General features: G+C 49.1%; 1 pseudogene; it reads left to right on the top strand.

Moving 5' to 3' along the window:
• Positions 1-6,333: 6,333 nt before the first annotated feature.
• LOC107529163 (ras-related GTP-binding protein C pseudogene) lies at positions 6,334-16,884 on the top strand (annotated as a pseudogene).
• Positions 16,885-18,696: the final 1,812 nt, after the last annotated feature.

The raw sequence follows: 18,696 nt of genomic DNA, 5'->3' as shown, positions 1-18,696 counted from the left end.
TTGCATTGTTTTTTTAATCTCTATGTCATTTAATTTTGCTCTGATCTTTATTATTTCCTTCCTTCTACTTACTCTAGGCTTTTCTTGTTCTTTTTCTAGTTCATTTAGGTGCAGGGCTATATTATTTATTTGAGATTTTTCTTGCTTCTTGAGGAAGGCCTATAATGCTACGAACTTCCCACTCAGGACTGCTTTCACTGTGTCCCGTGGATTGTGGGTTGTTGTGTGTTCATTTTCATGTTTCCAGGTAATTTTTTGTTGTTGTTAATCCTCACCTGAGGATATTTTTTTCCATTGCCTTTTAGAGACAGAGTGGAAGGGAGTGGGGGGGAAAGAAACATCAATGTGTGAGACACATATGGACTGGTTACCTCTGCCACGTACCCCAACCAGGGCTGGGGGTTGAGCCTGCAACTGAGCTGCTTGCCCTTGACCAGGAATCAAATCCACAACCCTTCAGTGTGTGGGCCAGTGCTCTAACCATTGAGCTTCCCCAGCCAGGGCTCAGGTAAATTTTTATTTCTTCCATGCTCTCATTGTTAATCCAGTCATTGTTTAATAACATGCTCTTTAGCCTTCATGTGTTTGAATATTTTCCAGGGTTTTTTTGTTTATTTGTTTGTGGGTGTTTTTTTTTTATTGTAGCTGATTTCTAGCTTCAAACCATTGTGGTCAGAGAAAATACTTGATATGATTTCAATCTTTTTGAATTTGTTAAGATTTATTTTGTGTACTAATATGTGGTCTATCTTTGAGAATTTTCCATGTGCATTTGAGAAGAATATATATTCTGCTGCTTTGTGATGAAATGTTCTGTAAATACCAATTAAATCCATTTGATCTAGTGTGTCACTTAAGATCGTTGTTTCCTTGTTGGTTTTTTTTGTCTGTAAGATCCTTCCATTGGTGACTGTGTGGTGTTAAAAGCCCCTAGTATGACTGTATTGTTGTGGATTTTTCCCTTAATGTTCACCAACATTTTCTTTATATTTTTTCGGTGCTCCTACGTTTTTCTGTATCTTAGGGAAGATGGTGAAACAGCCTTAACTGTGTGGTGACACAGTCATATGATCACATGTAGCTGCAAGGGACACTGGGAAATGTAGCCTTTCTTTTGAGCAGCCACAAGCCTACCTAAATTTATTCTACCATGGGAGAATAGATTGTGAATAACAACAAACCCCTGACTTTATATCCAACCTTGTAATTTCCCAATGTTTAAAATACAAAGATAACAGATTTTAAGTACTGGTGATGATTTAGATGATCTCTGTTGATTCATTTAAACATTTTCAAAATGTTTCGGTAGTTTATAATTATCCACAGTGAATTCTAAATAAGTATCTGCATTTTATCTATCTCTATCCAACATTCTCCAAGATTAAAAATATCATTAATAAAATAAAAGACATTATAAACTAAATGCTTTTGCTAATTTTCTTGAAAATTTGCTAATTTTCAAGATATAATTATCAATTAAGAATGTTTAACACAATAATTAATACAGCACCAAACTGTTGGCAGTAATTCATGATAATTCTAAATGGTAGGACTTTTTGAAAAGTGTTTATTTTAGCCTTAACTCTGCTCCAAATGTCTGCACCGATAAGACACTTTCCTCTCAGGAACTCCATCTGCTAAATGAAATTTTTTAAGAAACCATAGTAACACAGGTTTTACCATAACACAGAGTGGAGGAATTAAGTCCAGGTTCTTTGGGCAAAATCAAGTCTTCTGTAGAGCACAAAAGCAATACAATTATTGGAAATATTTCTTAAGAACCTCATTCAGATATTTTTTCTTTTTTTTCCTTTTTAAAAAATATATCTTTATTGATTTCAGAGAGAAGAAGGGACAGAGAGAAACATCAATGATGAGTCATTGATCGGCTGCCTCCTGCACGCCCCCTGCTGGGGATCGAGCCCCCAACCCCTGGGATCCCAGGGCGATGCTCAGCCGCTGAGCCACGCCGCCGGGCAGACACCTTCCGATTGGTGGACTACCACAGAACAATAGCAACAAGATGGTGCACCTTTATAAAATGCATTTCCTTAGCCTTGGGTAAAGTGAATTAGGTTAATCACACCCTTTCGTTTGCTGCATGATTAGCACCGCTGTGTGTGAGAAACTCCCTTTGCTCCACTCACCCTTCAGCACCTCTTGCCTCTTCACGCCCTGCCGCCTGCCCCACGCTGGCGCCTTCTGGAGGAGCATGTATTGGGCCGCAGCGAACGTGTCCTGCTGCAGTGTTGTTTTCTGTGGGGGGGTATTTTAGGCCACATAAGGTTCAGCACTTTCTCCCTCTGTTTCTCCTGCACCGTGGTTTTAACCCCGCCTGTGTGTTTCTGAGCATGGGCCCACCTCACTTTAATGCTCATCTCCCCAGGATGAGCATGCTGGCGGCCCACTCCTCGCCACAGCCACGACGAGCACTGTGGAATTATGTTCCCTCGTCAGCCCCGTGGGGAATCCTGGGGCACACATCCTGAAGCGGGTCTCAGAGGCAAAGCCAACCACGGCCTTTCTTCCAGTGGTGTCCACTAAGGTCATTGGAGGAGAGTTTAATAAAGAGATTGTGTGAAAATATGGCAAGGGGGACCACAGAAGCTAATGACAATGGAGCTGTGACCACTCCTGGGCCCTGTGGTTCCAGGGCAAGGAATCCTGTGAAGAGAGCCACCTTGACAGGAGCATGGCCACCAGCAGAGGGACACAAGCAGCCTGTTCCACCTCCCCTGCCTCTCACCCCTCAGGGCTCCCTATTGAGGAACCCACCAGAAGGCACAGGGCAGGATTCCCCGAGCAGCTGTGTAGCCCCACACAGAAGGTGGGGTTCCCACTTGGAGCCAGTGTAAGGTCAGGGCACAGTGAACTCCAAGCTGTAGTAAATCCTGTCATTATAACTCAGTTCACCAAAAGGACAACACACACACAGTTAAGTGGGCTCCTGGGGGCCACTGCCACCAAAATTAATCTTTATATGTGTAGGGTCACCACTGAGCATGTGCAGGTCCACAGCCGGTAGATACTTCACTACCAATTTGATTCTGAAAAACCTTTGTAAACAATGTAAAACGTTGCTTGACATCTGGGTTTGATGGAGTATCCGTCACAAACGTGTGTCCATGGTTTTGAAGGGCTTAGTATGTTTAATTTTCAAAAATAATAATAGTGGGGCCCCACTCTATACCAACAAAATCTGCATCTCTGGGCTGAGGCCTGGCATTGGTGCGTGTGAGAGTGTAGTAGTGTACACATGCTGTGTTTGCATGGGTGTGTACTCATGTTTAAATCTCAAAGAAAACCATGTGATTTCTGGAAGCGTTCAGTGGCACCAAATTGTCATCAGAGGCTACCTGAAGAACAATGAGGGCAGAAAGACGGGACACCATGGCAGCCCCCTCTTTTCAGCCCTTCCCTACACCTAAGGTCTAGATGAGAGCAGCCGGATCCTGAATGAACACAGGACAGATGTGGCCACATGGTGAATGATTGGCCCACAATCCTAGGCTCTTCTGACAGCCAGCTGTCGCTTCCCCCTGAAGAGGAGCCTCTGGGACACACACAGCAGGGGGTAAAGCTGTGTTTCAATTACTATTCATCAATCTGTCCCATTAGGAATGTGGCTCAGTGCCAAAGCCCAAGAGGCTCCTACTTGCAGGAGCTCTGCCCACTCCGCACCCCATGGAGCTAACAGACCAGATGCAAAACTGAAATCCGTTATTTACACAGTTTTAATGGGTTTTCTAAAAGTGAGGTTATTAACTTGATCTTTTTGAAGTCACTGCATTTCACCCAAATCAACTTGCTTTCAAAACAAATACCCTTTTAAAAATCCTAAGTCTAGATTCTCCTCCATGAGCGGGCCTGTTCAATGTGCCACCAGAATAGCCCAGGTCTGAATGGCGTGTCCAGTTCTTAGAGCACTCTGGTATGTCATTCCAGCAGCTTCGAGAGTGTTTGTGGAGTGTGAGCTGGGCCATGCACTGGCCAGCAGCCCTCTCAGGCTCAGCATTTTAATTCTCTCAGTGTGACTGAGATTGTCGTGCTGCTGATTGTCATCTTACAACTAAGGAAATGAGGACAGGACTCCGCTGCCTTGGCCTGAGGTCCCACCTTGTGCCAGGGCTGGGCTGGAGTCCAGAACTTCACAGGCAAGCTATGCACCCCCCCTCCCCCCTAAGATGATCCCCAGAATGTGGGACTGTTACCTTACATGGCAAGTGTGAACCTTGAGATGGGGAGAGTGTCCTGCATTATCCAGGTGGGGGCGATTCTAGCCATGTGAGCCCTTAAAAGAGAGCATTTCCCACTGAGGGTGGAAGACAGGGTGGGTGTGACTGAGAAGACCCTGCTGCCCTGGCTCTGAAGATGCGGGAAGGAGGTCAAAGCCGAAGGAGACGGGCATCCTCCAGGGCCAGAGGAGGCAAGGAAACGGGTCCCCCCTGAGAGCTCCCAGAAGAGACGGCAGCCCTGCTCACACCTCATTTGGCTTGTGAGACGCATGCGGAATTCTCACCTAAGTGACTCTAAGATAAGTTTGTATTTGTTAAGCCACCGAACTTGAGGTAACTTGTCCCAGCAGTCACAGGAAACAGACATGCTGCACAGGGGCCAGAATCCACCTCGGGGCTTTAACTATCGTAACCTCAGAAGCCAGTTGAACTTCCCAATTATTTTTTCCAAGAACAGGCACTAAAAGGAGTTTTATCCCCTGAACCAAGTAATGGAGGGAAATGACTGAGAGCACGTTGGGTAGCAGGCAGGAGTGCGGCACACAAGACCTGAATCACGAAAGTCTTTCCATACACCTTTTCTTTACTCATGGACCTTGGAGACCTCTTGGGGACCTCTCTCCTAAGTTCCAGTGACCAGGACAGATGCACCTTGAATCCTGCAGTTCCTTTTAGCCTCTTCCTGGGGCCCTAGAAAACCAGCATCTAGTAGGGATCTCTCCTCTCCCTCTCGGTGGAGAAAGCCCAAGCTGACCCCACACTGGCTTTCTTCCGAAGGACCCTCTGGCTCTGACCAACCCCGAGAGTGAGGACCCATTCCTCCAGTCTCTCTGTCCTGCTCCCAGGGCCTCTTGATAGTTCCAGGCTGGGGGTAAGCTCCAGTCCCCGTGTCTCCCAACCTCAGGAAGCTGTGAGCTGCGCTCCCACCCTGGTTGATGGGAGTGGAGGGGCTGACTCACACTTAACCTCAGCTCTCAACAAAGGACTGTCTTCACAAACTGCCCTGTCCTGCTCCCTCTTCCACCTGCTACATCTTTGATTTGGCCGCGGGGTCCAAGAGTTGGTTCTCACATCCATGTGTTCTGTCAGTTCTAAACACAGGGTTCTGTCATCTGTTGTCTAGTTGTCTTGCAGAATGTCTGTTTTAACATCCTTGTAGATATGCTGCCTGGTCAAAAATATGTAAACACAATGTCGTTTAAAATTCACAATCCTGCAGCAGGAGCTGTGCTGCCTCACAGGAGGCTCTAATTTGAGCCAGTTCAATGTGCTCTTCTTGCACCCGGCATTGCAAATCACATCACCATCCTGCACACAATTCAAAATGCTGCCTACAGAATGGTGTCTTTTACCTTAGAGATGGTAGGTCACTTGGGGTTCAGACATATTTCTGGCAGCCCTTCTCCAGCCCCCACACCTAATTTTCCCTCCCCTTTATGCTACATGGTTTATTTGCAAAATAGGAAGTGATAAAAATTGAGGAGAAAGGATAAAGTCAGCAAGATGAGGATTTCAGCTCTTGCTTTTCTAGTTAACACTATTGCAGGTTCCAGCCAGAGTCGTAAGTCATAAATAAGTAAGTAAGGCAACCAAACTGGAAAGGAAGAAGAAAACGATCTCTATTTCCAGAAGACATGATCTTGTATACAGAAAATACTAAGGAATCCACACAAAAATCATTAAAGTTCAGCAAGGTTGCAGGATACAGGGTCAATTTAGAAAACTCGGTTGTAGTCTGTACACTAGAAGTGAGAAGGTCAAAAATTAAATTAAGAAAACCATTACATATACAATAGCATAAAAAGAATAAATACTTAGAAATAAATTGAACAAAAGAGTGCAAGACTTGTACACTGAAAACTACAAAACACCACTGAAAAAAAAGTAAAGACCAAAAAATAGGAAGACATCCTATGTTCATGGATTGAAACTTAATATTGTGAAGATACTTCCTAAACAAGCCCACAGATTCAACACAATCTTTATGAAAATTCCAGGTGATTTTTTTTTGATGTTGCAGAAATTGATAAACTAATCCTAAAATTCATATGAAAATGAAAAGAACCCAGGATATCCAAATTAATCTTGAAAACGGAACATGAAGGTAGAGGACTCATACTCCCAACTTAAAAATGTGTGATACTGGAATGCAGATAAATGGAATAAAATTGGCAGTCCAGATATAAAACCATATGTTCATAGCTAATTTATTTTTAACAGGAGTCCCAGGACAACTCGATGGGGAAAAGAATAGCCTTTTCAACAAATGTTGCTGGGGCAAATAGGTTTCCAAATAAAGGAATGAAGTTGGACTCCCCCTCACACCATGAACAATTTTCTCAGTATGGATCAAGGACCTAAATATAAGAGGTAGACTACAAAACTCTTAGAAGAAAACACAGGTGCATATCTTTGTAATGTGGGATTAGGAAATAGTTTCTTAAGTATGGTGAGAAAAATAAACAAGTTGACCTTTCCTAAAATTAAAAACTCTTGTGCTTCAAAAGACACTATCAAAAAAGTGAAAAGACACCTCACAGAATGGAAGAAAACATTTTCAAATCATGTATCTGACAAGGGTCTGATATCGACATAGAGAATATAGAGAGAATATATATAAAGAACTCATAACTCAATAATAAAATGTCAAAACCCAATTTTAAAAATAGGGAAAATAATTAAATAAACATTTCTCCAAAGATGATATAATCATTTGGAAAATCCAAGGCAAAACAAACATTAGATGCTACTTCCCACCCCCTGGAATAGCTACAATAAAAAAGGCAGCAGAGAAACGTGTGGGGCCCAGACACAGATGTGAGCACAGCTGTAAAAGTGCTTCGCAGGCTGGGCCCTTCTCCCTGGGGAAGGCTGGGTGGCAGCTACCGCAGAGCTCTGTGCCGCCCGCTCCCGCCTCGGCCTCACCGCTGCTCACTCCGAGAAACAGGTGGGGCAGCGATCGGAGCTGTTTGTGCCGCAGCTGTGGCTTTTAAAGACCTTGGAAAGACACCCGTGGAACCAGAGGTGGCCATTCACCGGATCAGAGTCACTCTGTGGATGAGAGAGAGGCCACATACTAGCTCAGGGGGGCCTGCGTGGTGACCTTACCAACTCAGAGACCTGAAGTAACCACACAGGATGGTCTAAAATTCAAACTTCCGAACTAAAAGCCGGTCACGGTGGGTAGTCCTGTCCTAGGCTGATATCTGCCTTGACATAGGTCAGTCTTTACCTTGACTGAGCCTGGCTATGGTCTCTTTACATCTGTGATAACATACCTTGGGGGATTTAAAAAGAGTGATTCCCTTTTCCCAGACCCCTCGGGGCACAATCTCCCACCAGAGCAGGAGACCCCGGAACCCCTCACTGTTACCTTGTCCCCCACATAGCATCTCCATGTGCCGTGAATGTTAATTGTTAGCTATCCTGTACCCACCAATGTGAATGAAGTATTTGTCTCTCCATTTTACTCTTTACCCAACCCCAGAGATCTCCCCGCCTTGCTGCCTCCCGCCTCCCTAATCTACCGTCAGGTTGATGCAGAGAGGAGCCAAGCCGAGCAGCGCTGTGAGAGGCTTAGAAGATTCTGCGGAAGCACCCCCTCCCAGTGGGCTGAGACCAGCAGTACGGGGTGAGCCCCGAAAGCAAGGTTAGGCTTCCTTTCATAGGGGCCTAAGATGGGGTACAATGCTGGCCGGGGCTGCACCCACCAGCCGGGAAGAATTGCCAGAGTAACAGGATGTCTTGGAGGATAGCAGGATGTTTCGCGGGTGCAGCCCTGGTCAAGCAGAGTGGCCGGGGCCTATCTTTGCTTGCAGAGGGGCTTGGTTGGGTCAGTGGCCCGAACTATGGAGAAAAACACGCTTGGACGGAAGATGTTAAGTAAAGCTTATTGGGCAGAACAGGCCATAGGTAAACCATCCTAACACTCCTCCCTCTTTGTACTTAAAGCCATAGAACTGTGTACTTAAAAATACTTAAGATGGTAAATTTGATGTCACGACACTTACACAGCCACAAGAACAAAAGGAATCGCAGGAAACAGCGAGGAGGGGACAGAGTCCTGGAGCATCACGCCCGGGGCCGCAGCTGGACCACCCGGCAGCACAGAACACGCTTCTCTCGCTGCGTCTGCAAGGACTTGGAGCATGTGCTCCTGTCTCACCCGGGCAAAGACACGGTCACTGATGAAAAGAAATAAACAGACAGGAGAGAAGGGCTGTCATTTCTGTAATTTTTCTCTGTGCCAGTCCCCTTGGTCTGCCCCTGCAGCTATGACAGGGCCTCTGTGCCTGCTGAGCTGGTTAAATCAAGGGCGCGAAATAAAAGGTAAGTTCCCCAAGCTAATCTACGAAAGAAAAAAATGCTTTCCCCGGAAACTAGCTACTGTAATGCTGAGTAACTGAGAGACTGAGCCAGGGAAAATATATCAGCACATCTGCATGGTGGCACTACCCGGGCCCGCTCAGTAACCATAGTAACTCCTGACGTGTGGGTAAAAATGAAACAAAGAGGCATTAACTTTTAATGCCGCGCAGCTAGTGTAATCCGTCCTTGCCTGAGCACCAGACACTTTTACAGAAGAAGGAAAAGGAGGGGCCGAGTCACGGGGTTGTGACGGGGACACTGTAATCACCTCGCAGCTGGGAGCTGCAGCTAACTGAAAGGAGCGCGCAGCCCGAGGCCAGCCACCACCCTGAGGCCAGCCACCACCCTGAGGCCAGCCACCACCCTGACTCCAGCCACTACCCTGATGCCAGCCACTACGGCCAGCGCACCGCTTACAGGAGTGAGAGGTGCTGGGAACTGCCTCAGGGCACAAGTTAGGGTAAGGACACTGCAAATGAGGACACATGGCGACGTGGTGGCCTAACCTAAAGTTACGGTTCATCTCTGAGACAGTTTAAGTCTAACTGATGCCACAGGCTCTGGAGAAATTAAAACGACATTAAAATAATAGCTCCTGCCCAGGGCCCGTCTCGGAGAGCAGCTGGCTTGCGGCGCAGGAGCTGTAAGGGCCTGGAGTGCTCTAGCTCCTGAGCTGAGCGCGCACCTAGTTCTCACGCTGACTTTGCATATGCCTTAAATATTGTCTTTTGCATGTAAGATTTAGTCCATAATGAAATTTTATATTTAAAAAAGAGTAAGTAGAAGAAGCCCCCCTTTCAAAGCAAGGCCTGGGCCTCAGGCCAATCCACAGGAGGGTAGAATAAACACCGGCTCAGGGGAAAAATTTCCAGAGACCCCAGTCGTTGTCAGACTCCCAGGAGGGCTTGTTAAAACAGGACTTTCTGGGCGGGCCCACCTCACAGTTTCTCATCCAGCAAGTCTGGGGAGGGCCTGAGAAGGTGCATTTCTAGTGAGTTCCGAGGGGTGGCTGCTGCTCTGGGCCCGCCCTGGAGCCTGCGCTCTGAACCAGTCACTGTGACCTCAGGCTGCCCCACCGTCTTACTCGTCCCACAATTTTATTACGCAGTCGCACTGCAGGTGCCACTCTGCTGACTTCTTTCAAAAGCACTATGCTGTTTTTTGACCAATAAAATGAATTATGTTTCTTTCCTTTTGTTTCAATACTCTTCCCTTCATTTCCATTCTTATTTTTGTTTTAACTTTTACATACAGCCAATTAACAGGAAAATCAAAGAATTAAAAGATTTTTCTTTTAAGATACATTATGCTCTGAGACCCATGAATAGACAGATTTGATCCATATAGTAAGTGTGGGCATTGAGGGGGAAGAAGTGCTGTGCTCCAGACAGAGGAGATAGGATGTAGGGAAACACAGGACACAGGGTTATGTATGGGGGTTACCTCTTTTTCATCTCTTTTATCTGATACTTACAGAAAAAAAAGAAATTGCTCACTTTTAATTTAATATAATAAAATAAGGCGTGCAAGCCGCTGATCCATTGATGTTTCTACCTCTCCCTCCCTCTCACTTCCTCTCTCTGAAATCAATAAAAAAATGTTAAAAAAATTTTTTAAAAAGATTTTTCTTTTCACCAAGCATGCTGAAAACGTTGTATTTACTCTGCAATACCAACTATATGTAATGTATCAGCATTAGACATTCTATTCGCTGAAGTTCTTCAGTGGATTAGCTACATATTGAACCACTGACACAAAATGTGAGATAAGCTAATGATGACAAGTTGAAAAACCGGAGCGTTTCCTTAGAAGTCGTGTGGAGCACCCATGGCCCAGGTCTTCAGTGGTCTTACTCCTGGGAAGGACACATTGTATTTCCTGGTAGGTGGGTTAAAAGAGGTGTTGTTTTATTTTCTACTTTCCAGCTGTTAGGTTTCGGGTTTTGCTTTTTTCTGTTTTACTTGCTAGATTAAAAGGTGAGAAAAGCCCACATTTCGGGTACCACTTTTCCAGTTACAGGCTCCTGGTCAGGTCTCCTGTCTCTGAGAGTGGCTGGTCTGCCCAAGCTCAGCCGATCCCTGCACCCTGCAACCAGCCACATGCTGCAGCTTAGCTACTAGAAACCCGGGCATTCTCTCGCTGAGCAGCTGGAGTTTGAAACCTGGCACAGGAGCATTTACACCAAAGAGATGGGCAAACATGCTGGGGTTTCCTCCACTCCAGAGCCGGTTGTTAACGTTTCCTTAGAACACCATTGCCTGCAAACCTGGCAAAAAGAAGTCGCCTCTGAAACCAGCGCTTATGCACAGAAGGGAAGGGCGAGCCCTCCCGTGGCTGTTGCGAGGATTGCAGGGGATCAGAGGGAAAGCTGACAAGATCCCAAAGGCATTTCTGAAAGACTTCAGAAGGCAGGTTTAGCTCAATGTCTCCTGCCCAGGGCCGACGTTCCTCAGGCCACCCAAGGACACTACTTCAGCGGCTCCTCGAGAGTTGAAGATGCCTTCTCGGGAAGAGCAGGCTTTTCTTTGCGTTAGTGTCGAAGGACTACATTATTTCTTTGGAAGAATAGGCATTTCCTGAGCATTGCTAAGGGCATGTCTCAGGCAAGGCGTGCTCTCTGAAACTGTCTGTCCCTCAGCTGTCCAATGAAGCCACGTGAGGAACGAAACTGCCCAACGCTGCCTAGTAAAACATAAACCCCACCAGGTCACCCCCCAGCGGTTTCCCATAGTATCTAAAATAAACGCAAACTCCTCACCAAGTCCCACAGTCCTGGGCCTCCTATGTCCCCCAGTTCCTTTTCTGCTCCCCTGCTGTCCCCTTTCTGTTATGCAAGTGTCAGCCCAAGGCCACCCCTCAGTAGAGCCTTCTCTGGGGTCCTCCTCTAAACCGACACCCACTCACCCATCTGTCCATCCACTGGTTTTCCTCTGACCACCTATCTCTCCCTGAAGCATCCCAACTATTTCTGTGTTCACCGTCTGACTGCCCAGTAGATGGAATACGGAAGCTCAGCGTGACTAAGGCCCCGGTCTGTCCCACTTACTTTCCCCCAAGGGAGGATCCTGACATGAATCACCGGGAGAGGCAACAGATGTCCACAGACCAAAGAAGTGGGAACCCAGCACCCACCCAGCCTCCCACCTGGGTGCAGGGTGACCAACTCTGAGCACCTGGCCCAGGGTTGGCCCCGATTTATCACTGAAAACCCCAGTCCTGGGAAACCCTCAGCTCTAGTCACCCCATAACTGGGTTATATACATATCTAGAATTACCTTCCTGAATAATTATGGAAAGTAACTTAAATGACACTAAAATATTTTTTTAATATAAAAGCTTCCTCCAAAAATAGAATAAACTTGCAGATTACCCTTTAACATGCTGCAAAATGTTACTTGAATTAGCAGAATTAACCTATCTTAGCATATCCATTTGTAATTGTCTTAGCACTCAAAATATAGATGTAACATATTGTAAAAAAAAAAAAAAAAGGGTGGGTCATATCACACTTTGCAGGTAGTTTTTAATTTTCAGTGTCACTGTAGGACTGTGTGTTACAAACACAGGGCTTGTCGTTGGCAGGTTAGAAACATCCAGCTTGAAGTCACTTTGCTTCCTACATTACAGCTTCCTGATGAGAACTCAAAATATTGGGTTTTTCATGTTTTCTTTTCTTTTTAAAAAAATAATTTTTATTTATGTCTATTTGATTTATTGAGTATGAACTTCTTTCTTTTACTTTTTTATTGACTTTATTGGAGTGACACTGGTTAATAAAATTATATGGTTTCAAGTGTACAGCTCCATGATACATCACCTGTATACTGTATTGTGCGTTCGCCATCCCAAGTTCATGTTTTACTTTTGAAAGAAATATTCTTCAACATTTCTCTTTCTCCTTGAAATTGGAGGGAAGAGCACAGTCAAGGGAGGTGATTGCACTGGCCTTGCTGGCTAAGCTATGGAAGCCACCTACTCAGGACCTACTACAAACCAGGCATTCTGTTGGCCCTGGAGAGGCAAAATGTGAGAAACTCTGATCTTGCCCTCGTGTTATACACAATCTCTGTATAAACAAACATATAAATTATTAACTCCCCCTCACACACACTTCTTGGGGACACTGCCACTCAACAACTTGGCTTCAGCTGCATTCAGTTCCTCCCAACATTCAGATGTCCAGAAGAGAGGACAGCTTGCTCAGATGGGGCCACCTGCTCTCCAGGTGGATGGGAGCTAGGGCCCCAGATTCCACGGCCAATGTGAATCAAATGGACAGCTCCCCACAGGAAGGGACCCTGGAGATCCAAAATGAAAGGTGTCCCTGTTTCTCAGTCAGCCCTGAGACGGTGATCAGAACCAGTTATGGTCAAGATCGCATGCCCACGTCTGTATGTCCCATAGGTGAATGTAGCTTGTAGACAGGGGACAAGTAGTTGACATGTTTGCAGGCAGCGCTGGCTCCCCTAGCCTGGGCCAGGTCCCTGCACTTCTCGCCTGGGCACCCACCTGGGGCTCTGGCAGTCAGGGTTACTAAGGATCCGCAGAGAGGTCCCCAAGATACAGGAAAGAGGGGACACACACCATTCTGTCCTGTGGCCTCCTCAGTTTTTATTAGATTTAAACTATTCAGAGGCAGCAGGGAGGTTTTTTGAGCTCTACCTTCAAGCATAAAAAGAGAGAGAAAGCGCAGCAGAATTTTTCAGCTGTCACTGATGAGGGAAGACAGGGCCTGCCGACGGGACCCTGTCCGGTATGACTGCCGAGGGCTGCCGTGGTGATTCCCCCAAATTTACTCCAGTTTTGATGCAGAAACTTCTAGCGGCACCTCCACTAACTTATATTTCTAACAGCACGCTTAAGTTTATCATTCAAACTGATCTTCTAAATGTTTTACTTCACAATAGTTCGAATTTATAAAAAAGTTGCAAGAATGATACAAAGAACTCCTGGGTACCCCTTTTCCCAGATTCACCCATCTTTACATTTGTTTAGTCGCTTTTCCTCACTGTGGCTCTCCAGGCAGGCACGAGTAAGAGCGTGCCCTCGCTCTGAGGGGGCACATCAGGCCTGAGCGCAGCGCCTTACATACGGTGTGCCCAGCGCGAGGCCCACAGGTTCAGGGCGCAGCGCGCGGCCTCCGAGCCCCGCGCGGGAGCTCAGGCTCCGCTCCTTCCCCGGGGGCGGGGCCGTCCTTCCCCCCGGAGCTCAGACTCCGCTCCTTCCCCGGGGGCGGGGCCGTCCTTCCCCCCGGAGCTCAGACTCCGCTCCTTCCCCGGGGGCGGGGCCGTCCTTCCCCCCGGAGCTCAGACTCCGCTCCTTCCCCGGGGGCGGGGCCGTCCTTCCCCGGGAGCTCAGACTCCGCTCCTTCCCCGGGAGCTCAGGCTCCGCTCCTTCCCCGGGGGCGGGGCCGTCCTTCCCCCCGGAGCTCAGACTCCGCTCCTTCCCCGGGGGCGGGGCCGTCCTTCCCCCCGGAGCTCAGACTCCGCTCCTTCCCCGGGGGCGGGGCCGTCCTTCCCCGGGAGCTCAGACTCCGCTCCTTCCCCGGGAGCTCAGGCTCCGCTCCTTCCCCGGGGGCGGGGCCGTCCTTCCCCCCGGAGCTCAGGCTCCGCTCCTTCCCCGGGGGCGGGGCCGTCCTTCCCCCCGGAGCTCAGACTCCGCTCCTTCCCCGGGGGCGGGGCCGTCCTTCCCCGGGAGCTCAGGCTCCGCTCCTTCCCCGGGAGCTCAGGCTCCGCTCCTTCCCCGGGGGCGGGGCCGTCCTTCCCCGGGAGCGGAGCCGTCCTTCCCCCGGAGCTCAGACTCCGCTCCTTCCCCGGGGGCGGGGCCGTCCTTCCCCGGGGGCGGGGCCGTCCTTCCCCGGGAGCTCAGACTCCGCTCCTTCCCCGGGGGCGGGGCCGTCCTTCCCCGGGGAGCGGGGCGGTCCATCTCCCGGGAGCGGGGCCGTCCTTCCCCCGGGAGCGGGGCCGTCCTCCTCCCGGCCGCAGAAGGGGCGGCGCTGTGCTCCGCGGCGCTTTAGACGGCTCGGCGTCCCACAGCCGCCCTTCCCCTGGTCCGGGCCGCGCGTTTTGCCGCCGTGCCCCGGCCCCCTTCGGCTGGGACTGCGCCCGGCCTGCCTTTCACGCTGCGGGCCCTGTCACTCCGCCGCCGTCGTTTGATAGACGAGCCCTCGCTCCCGCCCGCGGCTGTCTCAGCCTGGACCTGTCGGGCCGCGTCGGCTCCGGGGGCGCTGCGACCTGTCCCGAGGCGGCTTCCCGCGGGAGATGCGCATCCGACCCCTCGGGCAGTGGCGTCCAGCGTCTCCTCTCTAATCGCGAGGCCCCCCCTTTGGAATTCATAAGTAATTCGTGTGGCAAATCACCACACACGCCACCCGACTGCCAGGACGAGACAGAGCAGCCTCCCGCGCGTGGCTTGGCTGGGGAGCCCCTCCCTGAAGGCAGCGGAATCCACGCGGGGGCGCCGCCCCCGCCCAGATCTGCGCCGCCGCCGCCTCGCCCTCCCGGCTCCCGAGGCCCGCACAGGCCGGGCCGCGGCGGGGTCTGCGGGGCCGGGGTTCCCGTCCCGCAGACGGGTTCGCGCACCTCCCCCGGGACGCCCCAGACGCGCTGGCTGTGCGCACGAGGCTCCCCCGGAGCCCTCGCTCCGCCCCCGACGGGGTCTGCGCCCCGCCCCGCCCGCACCCGCCGTCAGGGCCCCTCCCGCGGGGCTTCTCCGAGGCCTCGGGACAGCTGTCTCACCAAAGGGACGGCGGCGCGGCCCGAGTGTCTGCGCGCTTCCAAACGTCACCTCTCCGCCAAATAAACCTCTGTTAGGACTGCGGGGGAGAGTTTCCCTCTGCAGAGAGGATATCCTGTGCGAGACCGCCAGGGGCAGCCGGGCCTGGGCCCAGGGCCTGGGCGCTGCGGGGACGCCAGGCTCCGGCCAGCGCCAGGGGGCGCCCTCGCTCTGCAGGGGGCACGGCGGGGGTGGGGGGCTCGGCGGGGGGCTCGGCGAGGGGCACGGCGGGGGGCACCGTAGGGGGCACTGCGGGGCACTGCGGGGCACTGCAGGGGCGGTCTGCCTTCCAAGGGAAATTAACCCCTCCGATCCCCGGGTTTAACTTTACATCCATAATCCTGGGGCGAACCCATATTTTTATTATAATTTTACTTAAATATATACAAAAACAGAATAAAGCTTATATGTTTTAAACAATTAAAAACAAAAATATTAAATACAAACGAAACTCACTAGTTTAAATGCAAATCAGGGGCCTGGGCCGGCGTCTGCGCGGGCAGGGAGACAGGGCTCTAGGGCGGGCGAGGCTGCGGGCGAGGCTGCACGTGGCTGTGGCTCCAGGACCCGCTCTGCCCCCCCCCCCCCGCCCCGCGCGGCACGTCCTCCGTCCAGCAGCGGGTGTCTCGTAACGCGTCTCTCAACGAGACCTTTTGGGAAAGTACCAACAAGATTTATAAAGATGACATTCCCAGTAGCTTTTTTGTGAATTGCCAAATGCGGATTTTCCTGGGCAAATGGACTTTTTTGACCCAACTTTTGACTCGGTGATCTTGCGGGGACCAGGAGACTCGCAGCCTCTGCACCGCCGAGCACGCGGGGCTTAAACAAGACTTGCCGTTACTGTTTCTGAAGCCTAGGGGGCTAACCCAGACGTGAACGTTCAGGTTTCTAGTCACCAAGCTGATGATCACAAAACAGAAACAGAGGGGGACACTCCCCAAGGCCAGTGACGACCTTGCAGGTGCTGGGCTGGAAAAACTCCACCCAAGCTCTTATTGACTACTGTCTGTGACCATTCAGCATCTGAAGCCGTTAGCATAAGTTGGTGAAGCTCATCCCACATCTGCCAACCTTGGAAAACCTATTAAATATTTTTATATCAAATTCAGATATTGGGATAGCTTTTTCTCTTCGATGTCGTCGGCAAAATCGGCAAGGCAACAGACAGCTCTGCCATGGACCTGCAGGCTTAGGAGCTCGCCTGGGACCTGGCTGAGGCTGTGACTGACCCCTCTTCCACCTGCGGGTTAAAGGGGGATGGCAGTGGAAGTCTCATGATAAAGAAGCTACGGCAGTTAAATACAACTGTCCTCTACCTAAAGGGAGTGACTGAATTTTGGGCACTAGTCTGCATTCTTAGGAAAGAACGTTTTGAATAAAAGGTTTAATAGCCTACAACTTCCATTGTTTCCGTAAAACTATTCGGGAGGTTTTGGAGGCGAGCCTGACGTCTCACAGGGGCTGGTGCCCCCTGTCTGAAAACATCCTGAGAAAGCCCATCTAGCCTGAATTCCAGTGGTCCAGGCTATGTGCCAGCTTGCTCTTCTCCCCAGGTCAGATGACGGAGCTACAGGACGTGGGAGTTGCCACTCGTGGGACTCTGGTGCCTGTTCCACTAGAGAGGAGGGGTAGAGTTTCTCATTTGGATGAAAACCCCTTCGACCAGTGTCGTACAACTGAAGCTACTGTTTCTTCTAGAATTTGAGAGACAACAGACTTGCGTGTTTCTCCTTTCTGGGGTACTACTTTCCTATCCTTACCAGGGAATGCTGCCATCATGTGCTAGTTGAAAATAATAGACAGAACTGAGTTTTGTGTGCTTCACTCAGGTTTTCAGTTGCATAGCCTCTAAAAACCCTGCCTTAAGCTCCGGCACTGCCTCTCAGATTTCAGTTTAGGCCACTGTACACCTAGGGCCTTTTAAATGCATTCACCGGCTTACTCAAGACTTGTGGTCTGACTGCAGCAAAGGACATTCCCGTATTGGTTCCTGAAGAAATGAGATTTCAAGCTGCCTCAGGTCAAAGGCTCAGCTCAACAGTGGAAATATCGAGGAAGAAATTTCAGAACAGAAGGCAATGTTTGCACGTGTTTGGGTACCAAATACCTGGGTTCTTTCTCCCACAAAACATAAATGATCAAAATCAATGTAGCAAAGGGAACTTTAAAAAATCATTTTTCCCACAATGCCCTCCTTCATTGAAATATTTAACCCGTTTTTCTTTAAACTTGATACCAGCCACTACATACCTTTGATCCTAAGCCATCGCGATTCTTTAAGTACTGCTGTTTTGTTGACGATGAATGACCCTAATGCTGGTGGACTGCCCACTGGGAGTTGGAGAGAGCACATGGCGCCACATGTGTTGTTCAACATATTTTGTCTCTAGTATTCTGACACCAAGTGTCAACTGTGGTACTTTCTTCCCCTAGGATATTAATTCATGATTGTTTCTTTTTGTTGTTGATTTAAAATTACATTATTCAGTTGATTTAAACTTACATTCTTTTTAGTCCACATGCCCAGGAGTCATATATTCCAAAGCCCTGGATCCCTTGAGTGCGTAAGTGCCACTGTTGAATGAAATACATATATGCAGGTCTGTAAACCTCCCAGTGTGACTTGGAGTGCTGCCTGCAGATGACTCTGCTGGGCATGTACACGGACCATGGTGATATCCGAAAGAAAAGTGCTTTTATATTTATAGATTATCTCATCGAACTATATAAAATGGGAATTAATGAATGTATTTACACACACACACACAAGAAAAGCAAATTAAATTGACTTAAATTTAATGTGATTGATAATGTTTTGCTGAAACCAATCTTCACTCTGTCAACACAAATATGATAGAGAGTATTAAAGATGGGCTTTTCTGGGGCCAGCATGACTTACCAACCCCACTGGGCTTTTTCCTACTTCAAATTGTGAAATTGTGATTTATAATAACACATATTTGGTCTCAGTCCTGTTTCTGGCATTGTGGTACTTTCTGGCACAGAGATCCTACAACCCTTGGAATTTCCTAAGTGATGATGTCATTTTTACGTTAATGAGGTAACTTTTGGAGCTTACCTAAGGATGGGGGCTGGTTGGCACGAGAACAACCTTGATTAGAGCATTGGAACTTTCGGTGTCACCCCCAGACCTCCTGGGAGGGGCGTGTGGCTGGAGGCTGACTCACTGGCCAGTGGCCAGTGGTTTAATCAATCACACTTATGTAATGAAGTCTCCACAAAAACCCAAAATGACGGGTTCAGAGGGCTCCAGGTTGGTGAGCATGTGGCGATTCAGGGAGTGGCTCCTGAGGAG

The sequence above is a fragment of the Miniopterus natalensis genome, chromosome 12, assembly GCF_054644295.1.
Source record: "Miniopterus natalensis isolate mMinNat1 chromosome 12, mMinNat1.hap1, whole genome shotgun sequence".
NCBI lineage: Eukaryota > Metazoa > Chordata > Mammalia > Chiroptera > Miniopteridae > Miniopterus > Miniopterus natalensis.
The sequence above is the reverse complement of the archived record's forward strand: the minus strand, read 5'-3'. Positions and strand labels throughout refer to the sequence as shown.